Raw genomic sequence first — 15,197 nt, 5'->3', positions numbered from 1 at the left:
ATGTCCTACCGAGTGGGCCCAGAGATACCTCTCCGTTTACACGGAGTGACAAATCCCAGTCTCGATTCGTGCCAACCCAACAGACACTTTCGGAGATACCTGTAGTGCACCTTTATAGCCACCCAGTTACGTTGTGACGTTTGGTACACCCAAAGCATTCCTACGGTATCCGGGAGTTGAACAATCTCATGGTCTAAGGAACTGATACTTGACATTAGAAAAACTCTGAGCAAACGAACTACACGATCTTGTGCTAGGCTTAGGATTGGGTCTTGTCCATCACATCATTCTCCTAATGATGTGATCCCGTTATCAACGACATCCTATGTCCATGGTCAGGAAACCGTAACCATCTATTGATCAACGAGCTAGTCAACTAGAGGCTTACTAGGGACATGGTGTTGTCTATGTATCCACACATGTATCTGAGTTTCCTATCAATACAATTGTAGCATGGATAATAAACGATTATCGTGAACAAGGAAATATAATAATAACCAATTTATTATTGCCTCTAGGGCATATTTCCAACAAAAAGATAAACATCACATAAAATCAAAATATGTGACATGATTTGGCCATCATCATCTTGTGCCTTTTGATGTCCCTCTCCAAAGCACCGTCATGATCTCCATCATCACCGGCTTGACATCTTGATCTACATCATAGCGTCGTGGTCGTCTCGCCAACTATTGCTTCTACAACTATCGCTAATGCATAGTGATAAAGTAAAGAAATTACATGGCGTTTGCATTTCATACAATAAAGTGACAACCATAAGGCTCCTGCCAGGTCCCGATAACTTTTACAAAACATGATCATCTCATACAACAACGTATATCACATCATGTCTTGACCATATCACATCACAACATGCCCTGCAAAAACAAGTTAGACGTCCTCTACTTTGTTGTTGCAAGTTTTACGTGGCTGCTACGGGCTTCTAGCAAGAACTGTCCTTACCTACACATCAAAACCACAATGGTGATTTATCAAGTTTGCTGTTTTAACCTTCAACAAGGACCGGCCGCAGTCAAATTTGATTCAACTAAAGTTGGAGAAACAGACACCCGCCAGCCACCTTTATGCAAAACTAGTTGCATGTCTGTCGGTGGAACCGGTCCCATGAACGTGGTCATGTAAGGTTGGTCCGGGCCGCTTCATCCAACAATACCACCGAATAAAAATAAGACATTGGTGGTAAGCAGTATGATGATCACCACCCACAACTCTTTGTGTTCTACTCGTGCATATCATCTACGCATAGACCTGGCTCTGATGCCACTGTAGGGAAATGTAGCATGCAATTTCAAAAATTTCCTACGCTCACGCAACATCTATCTAAGAGATGCATAGCAATGAGAGGGGGAGAGTGTGTCCACGTACCCTCGTAGACCGAAAGCGGAAGCGTTTGATAATGCAGTTGATGTAGTCGAACTTCTTCTTGTTCCGACCGATCAAGCACCGAACGTACGGCACCTCTGAGTTCTGCACACGTTCAGCTCGATGACGTCCCTCGAACTCTTGATCCAGCAAAGTGTCGAAGAAGAGTTCCGTCAGCACGATGGCATGGTGACAGTGATGGTGAAGTGGTCTGTGCAGGGCTTCGCCTAAGCACTACGTGAATATGACCGGAGGTGTAAACTGTGGAGGGGGGCGCCGCACACGGCTAATGATTGTTGGTGTGTGTTCTAGCGGTGCCCATGGAGGGGAGGAGAGGCAGCGAAGGGGGTGCCCCAAGTAGGAGGAATCCTACTTGGGCACTTCCCCAATTCGCCCCCCCCTTCCATAAGTTCCGGAGTGGGAAGGAAGGAGGATGGAGGAGGGAAGGAAGGGGGAGGCCGAATCCCTCCCCTTCCATCTCTCTTCCCCTCTTTCCTTCTCCTCCTATTTTGGCCTATATGGGGGTGCACCAGCCCCTTAGGGGCTGGTCTGTCCCCTTTCTTGGCCCATTAGGCCCATATAGTTGCTGGGGGGTGCCCGGCACCCCTTCCGGTGACCCGATATGTACCCGGTACCCCCAGAACACTTCCGGTGTCCGAATATCATCGTCCTATATATGAATCTTTACCTCTCGACCATTTCGAGACTCCTCTTCATGTCCGTGATCTCATCCGGGACTCCGAACAACATTCGGTCACCAAATCACATAACTCATATAATACAAAATCTTCATCAAACGTTAAGCGTGCGGACCCTACGGGTTCGAGAACTATGTAGACATGACCGAGACACCTCTCCGGTTAATAACCAACAGCGGAACCTGGATGCTCATATTGGTTCCCACATATTCTACGAAGATCTTAATCGGTCGTACCGTAATGACAACATAAGTTATTCCCTTTGTCATCGGTATGTTACTTACCCGAGATTCGATCGTCGGCACCTTCATACCTAGTTGAATATCGTTACCGGGAGAGATACCTCTCCGATACTTGGAGTGACCAATCCTCCGGTATCCATCATCTCTCAACTAACTCATTAGTCACATTGCTTGCAAGGCTTCTTATGATATGTATTACCGAGAGGGCCCAGAGATACCTCTCCGATACTCGGAGTGAGAAATCCTAATCTTGATCTATGCCAACCCAACAAACACCTTTGGAGATACGTGTAGAGCATCTTTATAATCACCCAGTTACGTTGTGACGTTTGATAGCACACAAGGTATTCCACCGGTATCCGGGAGTCGCATAATCTCATAATCAAAGGAATATGTATATGACATGAAGAAAGCAATAGCAATAAAACTGAACGATCAAAATGCTAAGCTAACGGATGGGTCTTGTACATCACATCATTCTTCTAATGATGTGATCCCGTTCATCAAATGACAACACATGTCCATGGTTAGGAAACTTAACCATCTTTGATAGACGAGCTAGTCTAGTAGAGGATTACTAGGGACACGGTGTTTTGTCTATGTATCCACACATGTATGAAGTTTCCGGTTAATATAATTCTAGCATGAATAATAAACATTTATCATGATATAAGGAAATATAAAATAACAACTTTATTATTGCCTCTAGGGCATATTTTGTTCAGGAGGTGGCTATGGTGATACGATGGGTGCAATTAGAGGTGGATATGGTGGTATGATGGGTGCAATGAGAGGCGGCTAGGGTGGAGATGCGGGTGGCGGCGTCGATGATACACCGTGTGGCAATGAAGAGAAAGAAGCCAGTGTTCACCATGAGTCCAATGTTGACAATGTGGCAAGTGACAACGGAGAAGATGAAAGTTGAGAGGCTATGATACATTTATTTTATGTGCGATTTTGTTTGTGTTCATGATGCACTTTTATAAGTTTGATACCTTGCACTATGAGGCTATGGTTTGCATTTCAAATTGATATGTGCATTTGATGTTGAATTTGATATGTTGTTAATTATGTGTGTGATGATTTTGCAAAGTTTAAATTGGTCATAGTTCATATTTTGTTCATATGCAGGGCAATTGTTGGAGCACTAGTGCCCTATTTTAGGGAAGCTATTGGAGATAAAGGTTTTTCAGTGTCCTAAAAACACGCTTTGGTGTTGTAAGAGCATCTACAATAGGTGCCCCATTTTAGGGCATCAAAGTTGGCTTGAAGCAAAATTTACAACACCAAAACGTCCATCTCCAACATGTGCCCTAAAATAGGGCAATCAACATTCAAAAATGAGCCTACTATCAAAACTTCGACATTGACTTGTTCCTCTTAATAATCGACATGCACGACATTGTAGCGGTAGGTGGCATCGGTTTTCACAAGCTAGATATGTAGTGTTGATTTAATCGAAGCTAGCTAGCTAGCAGCCCATGCGAGGTGCATGTATGCAATGCCTTCTCCTTCACAGCGGTGGTGAGCGCAACAATGGATGGCAAGGAGACAATGCGTAGGTACCAGGGAGTAGCCCCTCCTCCTTTCCCTGCTCAAACACCCCGTCGCCGCACATGGCCTAGAGGGAAATGCACGACGCGACAGTGTTGTGGATCTTGGCATGAGTCGTGTTAGAAATAATGGGCCTACACATGTTCAGTTTCTAAAATCTCAAAGTCCCATGAATAAATGACATAATAGGGTAGTCTTCTTCTATATTCTGTCAACATTCTAAAAGAGGAACAAGCAGATAGATAATAAGTTTAGCATGTATATGGAACTCATTTTGGTAAACTAGTTCAGTAGTAAAGTGAACATGATTATACTAAAATGTTTTTTATTATAAGTAATAACAACATGAAACAGACATATATCTATGTACTATGGCTATGGTCACTGTGTTATCTATTCCAACACATTTTTAAGTTGGCAAATTAAGATAGAGACATAGTTTAAAATATGATTAGCATAATACAAAATTGTGTGTATCATTTCGGTTAAGACAAAGCATCATTCACAGAATATAAGTGTGGGAAACTGATATGTCTCCAACGTATCTATAATTTTTTATTGTTCCATACTATTAAAGTATCAATCTTCGAAGTTTTATATACATTACTAGCAACTTTATATCATTTGTTGGGACTAACCTATTGACATAGTGCCAAGTGCTAGTTGCTTTTTTTAATTTGTAGAGTATCAATACCAAACGAAGTCCAAATGCCACGAATTGTTTTGGAGATTTTTTGGCAGGAAGACACCCAGGAAGCTTCTAGAGGCCACGAGGGGATGCTCATGGGGCCCACTAGGCACCAGGGTTCGCCAGGAGCCTTTGGCGCACCCTGGTGGGTAGTGGGGCCCACGGGCACCCCCTTGACCTACCTCTGCCTCTATAAATACTCTAAAATCCCCAAAACCATAGGGGAGTCGACGAAATACTTTCTTCGCCGCTGTAAGTTCCAGAACCACGAGGTCCAATCTAGATGCCTTTTCCGGCATTCTACCAGAGGGGGAAACGATCACGGAGGGGTTCTTCATCATCCTTGCCGCCCCTCCGATGATGTGTGAGTAGTTTACCACAGACCTATGGGTCCGTAGTTAGTTGCTAGATGGCTTATTCTTTCTTTTTGATCTTCAATACAATGTTCTCCTTGATGTTCTTGGAGATCTATTTAATGTAATGACTTTTTTAGGGGGAAGACAGTAGGAGAGGCTCCTACTATGTGTGTGTGTGTGTGTGTATATATATATGTGTGTGTGGGGGTGTTACATGATTACAATAATGTACATAGCCTGCTCACAACACAGCCTGCGAGCGGGGTGGTGAATGCATACAAAGCTCAAGGTAGGTCAGGTGAGAGTGTTGCAAAAGGTAGTAACAGTGGTCCTATGGACCTCACGCAAATATTGTAGCAAGTTGAAATCCTCCTTAAACCTTGCGAGCCAAGATGCTTGGGTGGGACTCACTCCCCTGAAGTGTTTGTTATTCCTTTCTTTCCACAAACTCCAAGCCGCCGTGAGGAAGACTTGAAGGAAGAGGGGACTATGCGAAGCACCCTGGGTCCTTTGGACGAGATCAAGGCGCGAGGGGGATGCAGGCCAAATGATGTCAAGTCTCCTCCAACAGGCCTGGCTAAACACGCAAGTGAATATCATGTGATCCACTATTTCCTCAATGTTTTGGCCATAGACGAGGCAGCCAAAGTCATCACCAATGTTGTAGTGGCGATGTTTCAGCATGTTCCGTGTATTCAGTCTATCGTGTAGGAGCAGCCAACCAAAAACCTTGATCTTCATAGTGCACTTCGAGCTCCAGAGAAAACGAAACGATGGGTGGGCTTGCACATTTCTGAAGCAGAATTTATAGTAGCCGGCTGCCTTGAAATCGGTTTTCCCCCATATATAGTGCCAAATGTCGGTGTTTGTTGAAGAAGGGCTCAATCTGGAGAGTGATTGAATGTCTCGAATTTCATCGAGGGCCTCAGGGGAGAGCGGGAGATGGAAGGTTGCATGTAATGACTTTTTGCAGTGTGTTTGTCGGGATCTGATGAATTGTGAATTTATGATTAGATCTATCCATGAATATTATTTTGAGTTTTCTATGAACTCTTTTATGCATGATTGTTATAGCCTCGTATTTCTTCTCCGAATTATTAGTTTGGTTGGCCAACTAGATTGATTTTTCTTGCCATGGGAAGAGGTGCTTTGTGATGGGCTCGATCTTGCGGTGCTCAATCTCAGTGACAGAAGGAGACATGACACACATGTATCGTTGCTATTAAGGGTAACAAGATGGGGTTTATTCATACGTGAGTTTATCTTGTCTACATCATGTCATCTTGCCTAATGCATTACTCCGTTTTTCCATGAACTTAATACTCTAGATGCATGCTGGATAGCGGTCGATGTGTGGAGTAATAGTAGTAGATGCAGGCAGGAGTCGGTCTACTAATCTTGGACGTGATGCCTATATACATGATCATTGCCTTGGATATCGTCATAATTATTTGTTTTTCTGTCAATCGCCCAACAGTAATTTGTTTACCTACCGTATGCTATTTTCTCAAGCCTCTAGTGAAAACTACGGCCCCCGGGTCTATTTCCTATCATATTAAAACCAAAAGTACCTTGCTACAATTTTTCTTTATTTATTTTATTTTGTGTTTTAGTTAGATCTATTTATCAAATCTCATACAATTTAATATATCTCAATACCGTTGAGGGATTGACAACCCCTTTACGCGTTGGGTTGCAAGTATTTGTTGTTTGTGTGCAGGTGATGTTTACATAGTGTTGCTTGGTTCTCTTACTGGATTGATAACCTTGGTTTCATAACTAAGGAAATACTTACCTCTGTTGTTGAAGGAAATATGCCCTAGAGGCAATAATAAAGTTGTTATTTTATATTTCCTTATTCATGATAAAGGTTTATTATTCATGCTAGAATTGTATTGATCGGAAACCATAATACATGTGTGAATACATAAACAAACAACGTGTCCCTAGTGAGCCTCTACTAGACTAGCTCGTTGATCAAAGATGGTTAAGGTTTCCTAACCATGGACATGAGTTGTCATTTGATAACGGGATCACATCATTAGGAGAATGATGTGATGGACAAGACCCATCCGTTAGCCTAGCATAATGATCGTTAAGTTTTATTGCTATTGCTTTCTTCATGTCAAATACACATCCCTTCGACTATGAGATTATGCAACTCCCAGATACCGGAGGAATGCCTTGTGTGCTATCAAACATCACAACGTAACTGGGTGATCATAAAGATGCTCTACAGGTATCTCCAAAGGTGTTTGTTGAGTTGGCATAGATCGAGATTAGGATTTGTCACTCCGAGTACCGGAGAGGTATCTCTGGGCCCTCTCGGTAATACACATCCTAAGCTTGCAAGCAAACGATTAAGGAGTTAGTCATGAGGTGTTGTATTATGGAACGAGTAAAGAGACTTGCCGGTAATGAGATTGAACTAGGTATGAAGATACCGACGATCGAATCTCGGGCAAGTAACATACCAATGGAGAAAGGGAATTATGTATGTTGTCATAACGGTTCGACCGATAAAGATCTTTGTAGAATATGTAGGAGCCAATATGGGCATCCAGGTTCCGCTATTGGTTATTGACTGGAGAGGTGTCTCGGTCATGTCTACATAGTTCTCGAACCCGTAGGGTCCGCACGCTTAACGTTCGATGACGATATAGTATTATATGAGTTATGTGATTTGGTGACCAAATGTTGTTCGGAGTCCCGGATGAGATCACGAACATGTCGAGGAGTCTTGAAATGGTCAAGAAGTAAAGATTGATATATAGGACGATGGTATTCGGACACTAGAAGTATTCCGGAGGGTATCGGGTACATATCGGGTCACCGGAAGGGGTTCCGGGCACCCCCGGCAAAAGATATGGGCCTTATGGGCCAAGAGGGGAAACGCACCAGCCATAAGGGGCTGGTGCGCCCCCCATATGGGCCAAACCAGGAGGAGAAGGAAAGAGGGGAAGGGAAAGGAAAGGGGGGATTCGTCCTCCCCCTTCCTTCCCTCCTCCCTCCTCTTTCCTTCCCCCTCCGGCAAATATGGCAGGGGGCGCGGCCAAGGGGAGACCCCAAGTAGGATTCAGCCTACTTCGGCGCCTCCTGGCAGCCTCCCCTCTCCCTCCCACCTATATATATGTGGGGGGCGCCCTAGCACACACCAGACAATTGTTTAGCCGTGTGCGGCGCCCCCCTCCACCGTTTACACCCCGGTCATATTTTCGTAGTGCTTAGGCGAAGCCCTGCGAGGATCACTTCACCATCATCTTCACCATGCCATCGCGCTGACGGAACTCATCTACTACCTCGACGTCTTGCTGGATCAAGAAGGCAAGGGACGTCACCGAGCTGAACGTGTGCAGAACACGGAGGTGCCGTGCGTTCGGTACTTGATCGGTTGAAGCGCGAAGAAGTTCGAGTACATCAACCGCGTTAAGACGCTTCCACTTACGGTTTACGTGGGTACATAGACACACTCTTCCCCTCATTTCTATGCATCTCCATGGATAGATCATTGCGTGTGTGTAGAATTTTTTTTGTTTTCCATGCAACGATTCCCAACAGTGGCATCATGAGCCAGGTCTATGCGTAGATGATATGCACGAGTAGAACACAAAGGGTTGTGGGCAGTGATAGTCATACTGCTTACCACCGACGTCTTATTTTGATTCGGCGGTATTGTGGGATGAAGTGGCCCGGGCCAACCTTACATGTCCACGTACATGAGACCGGTTCCACCGTGAGACATGCAAGTAGTTTTGCATAAAGGTGGCTGGCGGGTGTCTATTTCTCCTACTTTAGTTGAATCAAATTTGACTGCGGTCGGTCCTTGAAGAAGGTTAAAACAACAAACTTGACGAGACACCGTTGTGGTTTGATGCGTAGGTAAGAACGGTTCTTGCTAGAAGCCCATAGCAGCCACGTAAAACTTGCAACAACAAAGTAGAGGACGTCTAACTTGTTTTTGCAGGGCATGTTGTGATGTGATATTGTCAAGACATGATGTGATATACGTTGTTGTATGAGATGATCATGTTTTGTAAGTTATCGGCAACCGGTAGGAGCCTTATGGTTGTCTCTTTATTGTATGAAGTGCAAAAGCCATGTAATTGCTTTACTTTATCACTATGCGTTAGCGACATTTGTAGAAGCAATAGTTGGCGAGACGACCACGATGCAATGATGGAGATCAAGGTGTCGAGACGGTGACGATGGAGATCATGACGATGCTTTGGAGATGGAGATCAAAAGCACGAGATGATGATGACCGTATCATGTCACATATTTTGATTGCATGTGATGATTATCTTTTATGCATCTTATTTTGCTTAGTACGACGGTAACATTATAAGATGACCCCTTCACTAATTTCAAGGTAAAAGTGTTCTCCCTGAGTATGCACCGTTGCTACAGTTCGTCGTGTTGAGACACCACGTGATGATCGGGTGTGATAGACTCTACGTTCACGTACAACGGGTACAAGACAGTTTTGCACATGCGGAATACTTGGGTTAAACTTGACGAGCCTAGCATGTACAGACATGGCCTCGGAACACTGGAGACCGAAAGGTCGAACGTGAGTCATATAGTAGAGATGATCAACATAGAGATGTTCACCATTGATGACTACTCCATCTCATGTGATGATCGGACATGGATTAGTTGATTTGGATCACGTATCACTTAGATGACTTGAGGGGTGTCTATTTAAGTGGGAGTTCTGAAGTAATTTGATTAATTGAACTTAATTTATCATGAACTTAGTCTCGTAGATTTGCATATCTATGTTGTAGATCGCCCGAGCTACCGTTCCCCTGAATTTTAATGCGTTCCTAGAGAAATCTTAGTTGAAAGATGATGGTAGCAACTACACAGACTGGGTCCGTAACTTGACGATTATCCTCATTGCTGCACAGAAGATGTCCTTGATGCACCGCTAGGTGAAAGGCCTGCTGCAGGAGCAGATGCTGATGTTTTGAATGTCTGGCTAGCTCGATCTGATGACTACTCGATAGTTCAGTGTGCCATGCTTTACGGCTTAGAATCGGGTCTTCAAAGACGTTTTGAACATCATGGAGCATATGAGATGTTCCAGGAGTTGAAGTTAATATTTCAAGCAAATGCCCGGGTTGAGAGATATGAAGTCTCCAACAAGTTCTATAGCTGCAAGATGGAGGAGAATAGTTATGTCAGTGAACACATACTCAGAATGTCTGGATAACATAATCACTTGACTCACCTGGGAGTTAATCTTCCAGATGATAGTGTTATTGACAAAGTTTTTCAATCACTGCCACCAAGCTACAAAGGCTTCGTGATGAACTATAATATGCAAGGGATGGACAAGACAATTCCCGAGCTCTTTGCAATGCTCAAAGCTGCGGAGGTAGAAATCAAGAAGGAGCATCAAGTGTTGATGGTTAACAAGACCACTAGTTCCAAGAAAAATGGCAAGGGAAAGAAGGGGAACTTCAAGAAGAATGGCAAGCAAGTTGCCACTCCCGGGAAGAAACCCAAAGCTAGACCTAAGCCTGAAACTGAGTGCTTCTACTGCAAAGGGACTAGTCATTGGAAGCGGAACTGCCCCAAGTATTTGGCGGATAAGAAGGATGGCAAAGTGAACAAATGTATATTTGATATACATATTATTGATGTGTACCTTACTAATGCTCGTAGTAGCGCCTGGGTATTTGATACTGGTTCGGTTGCTCATATTTGTAACTCAAAATAGGAGCTAATGATTAAACGAAGATTGGCTAAGGACGAGGTGACGATGCACGTCGGGAATGGTTCCAAGGTCGATGTGATCGCCGTCGGCACGCTACCTCTACATCTACCTTCGGGGTTAGTTTTAGACTCGAATAATTGTTATTTGGTGCCAGCGTTGAGCATGAACATTATATTTGGATCTTGTTTAGTGTGAGACGGTTATTCATTTAAATCATAGAATAATGGTTGTTCTATTTATATGAGTAATATCTTTTATGGTCATCTTGAAGAGTGGTCTATTTTTATTGAATCTCGATTATAGTGATACACATATTCATAATATTGATGCCAAAAGATGCAAAGTTGATAATGATAGTGCAACATATTTGTGGCACTGCCGTTTAGGTCATATTGGTGTAAAGCGCATGAAGAAACTCCATGTATATGGGCTTTTGGAATCACTTGATTATGAATCATTTGATACTTGCGAACCATGCCTCATGGGCAAGATGACTAAAACTCCGTTATCCGGAACAATGGAATGAGCCAATGACTTATTGGAAATAATACATACCGATGTATGCGCTCCAATGAGTGTTGAGGCACGCGATGGGTATCGTTATTTTCTGACCTTCACAGATGATTTGAGCAGATATGGGTATATCTACTTAATGAAACACAAGTCTGAAACATTTGAAAAGTTCAAAGAATTTCAGAGTGAAGTGGATAATCATCGTAACAAGAAAATAAAGTTTCTACAATCTGATCGCGAAGGCGAATATTTGAGTTACGAGTTTGGCCTTCATTTAAAACAATGTGGAATAGTTTCACAACTCACGCCACCTGGAACACCACAGCGTAATGGTGTGTCCGAACACCGTAACCGTACTTTATTAGATATGATGCGATCTATGATGTCTCTTACCGATTTACCACTATCGCTTTGGGGTTATGCATTAGAGACAGTTGCATTCACATTAAATAGGGCACCCTCTTAAGACGACACTGTATGAACTATGGTTTGGCAAGAAACCTAAGCTGTCGTTTCTTAAAGTTTGGGGTTGCGACACTTATGTCAAAAGGCTTCAACTTGATAAGCTCGAACCCAAATCGGAGAAGTGTGTCTTCATAGGATACCCTAAGGAAACAATTGGGTTCACCTTCTACCACAGATCCGAAGGCAAGATCTTTGTTGCCAAGAATGGAACATTTCTAGAGAAGGAGTTTCTCTTGAAGAACTGAGTGGGAGGAAAGTAGAACTTGATGAGGTATTGTACCTTCTCTCGAATTGGAAAGTAGCACATCAGAGAAATTCATTCCCCTGATGCCTACACCAACTAGAGAGGAAGCTAATGATGATGATCATGAAACTTCAGATCAAGTTACTACTGGACATCGTAGGTCGAATAGAGCATGTTCCGCACCAGAGTGGTACGGTAATCCTGTTATGGAAGTCATGTTACTAGACCATGGCACACCTACAAAGTATGAAGAAGCCATGATGAGCCCAGATTCCGCAGATGGCTTGAGGCCATGAAATCTGAGATAGGATCCATGTATGAGAACAAAGTATGGACTTTGGTGGACTTGCCCGATGATCGGCAAGCGATAGAGAATGAATGGATCTTCGAGAAGAAGACTGACGTTGATGGTAATGTTACTGTCTACAAAGCTCGACTTGTCGCAAAAGGTTTTCGACAAGTTCAAGGGGTTGACTACTATGAGACTTTCTCACCCGTAGCGATGCTTAAGTCCGTCCGAATCATGTTAGCAATTGCCGCATTTTATGATTATGAAATCTGGCAAATGGATGTCAAAACTGCATTCCTTAATGGATTTCTTGAAGAAGAGTTGAATATGATGCAACCAGAAGGTTTTGTGGATCCTAAAGGTGCTAACAAAGTGTGCAAACTCTAGCGATCCATCTATGGACTGGTGCAAGCATCTCGGAGTTGGAATATACGCTTTGATGAAGTGATCAAAGCATATGGTTTTATACAGACTTTCGGTAAAGCCTATATTTACAAGAAAGTGAGTGGGAGCTCTGTAGCATTTCTAATATTATATGTAGATGACATATTGTTGATTGGAAATGATGTAGAATTTCTGGATAGCATAAAAGGATACTTGGATAAGAGTTTTTCAATGAAAGACCTCGGTGAAGCTGCTTATATATTGGGCATCAAGATCTATAGAGATAGATCAAGACGCTTAATAGGACTTTCACAAAGCACATACCTTGACAAAGTTTTGAAGAAGTTCAAAATGGATCAGTCAAATAAAGGGTTCTTGCCTGTATTGCAAGGTGTGAAGTTGAGTCAGACTCAAAGCCCGACCACTATAGAAGATAGAGAGAAAATGAAAGTCATTCTCTATGTCTATCATGTATGATATGTTGTGTACCGAACCTCATGTGTGCCTTGCCATAAGTCTGGCAGGGAGGTACCAAAGTAATCCAGGAGAGGATCACTGGACAGCGGTCAAGAACATCCTGAAGTACCTAAAAAGGACCAAGGATATGTTTCTCGTTTATGGAGGTGACAAAGAGCTCGTCGTAAATGGTTACATCGATGCTAGCTTTGACACTGATCCGGATGACTCCAAGTCACAAACCGGGTACGTCTTTATATTGAATGGTGGAGCTGTCAGTTGGTGCAGTTCCAAGCAGAGTGTCGTGGCCGGATCTACGTGTGAAGCGGAGTACATAGTTGCTTCGGAAGCAGCAAATGAAGGAGTTCATATCCGATCTAGGTGTAATACCTAGTGCATCGGGTCCAATTAAAATCTTTTGTTACAATACCGGAGCGATTGCCTTGGCAAAGGAATCGAGATTTCACAAGAGAACCAAACACATCAAGAGACGCTTCAACTCCATCCGTGAACAAGTCAAGGAGGAAGACATAGAGATTTGCAAAATACATACAGATCTGAATGTAGCAGACCCATTGACTAAGCCTCTTCCACGAGCAAAACATGATCAACACCAAGAATCCATGGGTGTTAGATTCATTACAAAGTAATCTAGATTATTGACTATAGTGCAAGTGGGAGACTGAAGGAAATATGCCCTAGAGGCAATAATAAAGTTGTTATTTTATATTTACTTATTCATGATAAAGGTTTCTTATTCATGCTAGAATTGTATTGATCGGAAACCTTAATACATGTGTGAATACATAAACAAACAACGTGTCACTAGTGAGCCTCTACTAGACTAGCTCGTTGATCAAAATGGTTAAGGTTTCCTAACCATGGACATGATTTGTCATTTGATAACGAGATCACATCATTAGGAGAATGATGTGATGGACAAGACCCATCCATTAGCCTAGCATAATGATCGTTAAGTTTTATTGCTATTGCTTTCTTCATGTCAAACACACATTGCTTTGACTATGAGATTATGCAACTCCCGGATACCGGAGGAATGCCTTGTGTGCTATCAAACATCACAACATAACTGGGTGATCATAAAGATGCTCTACACGTATCTCCAAAGGTGTTTGTTGAGTTGGCATAGATCAAGATTAGGATTTATCACTCCGAGTATCGGAGAGGTATCTATGGGCCCTCTCGGTAATACACATCATAAGCTTGCAAGCAAACGACTAAGGAGTTAGTCACGAGATGATGTATTACGGAACGAGTAAATAGACTTGCCGGTAATGAGATGGAACTAGGTATGAAGATACTAACGATCGAATCTCGGGTAAGTAACATACCGATGGACAAAGGGAATAATGTATGTTGTCATAACGGTTCGACCGATAAAGATCTTTGAAGAATATGTAGGAGCCAATATGGGCATCCAGGTTCCGCTATTGGTTATTGACCGGAGAGGTGTCTCGGTCATGTCTACATAGTTCTCGAACCTGTAGGTCTGCACGCTTAACGTTCGATGACGATATAGTATTATATGAGTTATGTGATTTGGTGACCGAATGTTGTTCGGAGTCCCGGATGAGATCACGGACATGATGAGGAGTCTCGAAATGGTTGAGAAGTAAAGATTGATATATAGGATGATGGTATTCGGTCACCGGAAGTGTTCCGGAGGGTACCGGGTACATATCGGGTCACGGAAGGGGTTCTGGGCACCCCCGACAATTGATATGGGCCTTATGGGCCAAGAGGGGAAACGAACCAGCCACAAGGGGCTGGTGCGCCCCCCATATGGGCCGAACTAGGAGGAGAAGGAAAGAGGGGAAGGGAAAGGAAAAGGGGGAAAGATTCGACATCCCCCTTCCTTCCCTCCTCCCTCCTCTTTCCTTCCCCCTCCGGCAAATATGGCAGGGGGCGCGGCTAAGGGGAGACCCCAAGTAGGATTCAGCTTACTTGGGCGCCTCCTGGCAGCCTCCCCTCTCTCTCCCACCTATATATATATGTGTGGGGGGCGCCCTAGCACACACCACACAATTGTTTAGCCGTGTGCGGCGCCCCCCTCCACCGTTTACACCCCTGGTCATATTTTCGTAGTGCTTAGGCGAAGCCCTGCGAGGATCACTTCACTATCACCGTCACCACGCCGTCATGCTGACGGAACTCATCTACTACCTCGACGTCTTGCTGGATC

This window comes from Triticum aestivum, chromosome 2D, assembly GCF_018294505.1.
Source record: "Triticum aestivum cultivar Chinese Spring chromosome 2D, IWGSC CS RefSeq v2.1, whole genome shotgun sequence".
NCBI classification, from domain to species: Eukaryota; Viridiplantae; Streptophyta; class Magnoliopsida; order Poales; family Poaceae; genus Triticum; species Triticum aestivum.
The sequence above is the reverse complement of the archived record's forward strand: the minus strand, read 5'-3'. Positions refer to the sequence as shown.